Genomic DNA, 727 nt, shown 5'->3' with positions numbered 1-727 from the left:
ATCCATGTTCCCTGATTATCTAATTGCTTATTTATTTCGTCTAATTCTACGCTTAGTTTCTGTAATTCTGCCGGGTTTTTAATTATAGGTTTCAGTTGTGGTTGGTCACGCAGTCTCGTATAATCTTCTACGTGTTCGTTTTTTACAAGTGTTAAGTTAAACTCAGGCAGATGCGTTTGTATATTAGTAGTGTAAGTTTTTTGCTGTGTCGTCAGCGTAATGTCAGGTGTCTCCTCCTCCTCCTAACTCCTTTCGCAGTTTTGAAGCTGTCCTGGGACATTTACGAAAATTTGCACCTCGCACGGTGCGTCCGCCCTAGTATGATAGACGGGTAAAGTTCGCTCGCAAGTATAAGTGGCATCATCTCGAATGCTAATTGGCTAATTCCTTCTCGCTCAGTAGCATATAATGATGATTATCTTTGTCGATGGCCATTAAAGGGCTGATTCACTTTTAAGAATGCAAATATATTATCGCGTTCCACTGAGGAAAAAGGAATTTGCCTTAACAATTTTGTATGACAGGTAATGCTAATCACAGGAAATCTAAGTATCGTGTAAATGTTCGGTGCCGCGTTGTACGCGTTTATTTTAATATAATTCTGTATCGTCTGCCAATTTTCCAACTGTATTCTAAAAGGAAGTGCAGTCCCTTGGTTAACTGTGCCGCGGCTTCTCGCAATTCCGCGACGATAGTCTCTAGCGGCAGTAATCGTGTTATTATCAGT

General features: G+C 40.6%; 1 protein-coding gene across 1 annotated transcript in view; it reads left to right on the top strand.

Moving 5' to 3' along the window:
* The window catches only part of LOC105449068 (putative nuclease HARBI1), a 4,141-nt gene that overhangs the window by 2,319 nt on the left and 1,095 nt on the right, over nucleotides 1–727 (top strand). The gene's annotated exons all lie outside the window — the stretch shown is intronic.

This window comes from Wasmannia auropunctata, unplaced genomic scaffold (genome assembly GCF_000956235.1).
Source record: "Wasmannia auropunctata unplaced genomic scaffold, wasmannia.A_1.0 LD336078.1, whole genome shotgun sequence".
In the NCBI taxonomy this organism is placed as follows: Eukaryota; Metazoa; Arthropoda; class Insecta; order Hymenoptera; family Formicidae; genus Wasmannia; species Wasmannia auropunctata.
Note: the sequence above shows the minus strand (reverse complement) of the source record. Positions and strands in the feature narration are given on the sequence as shown.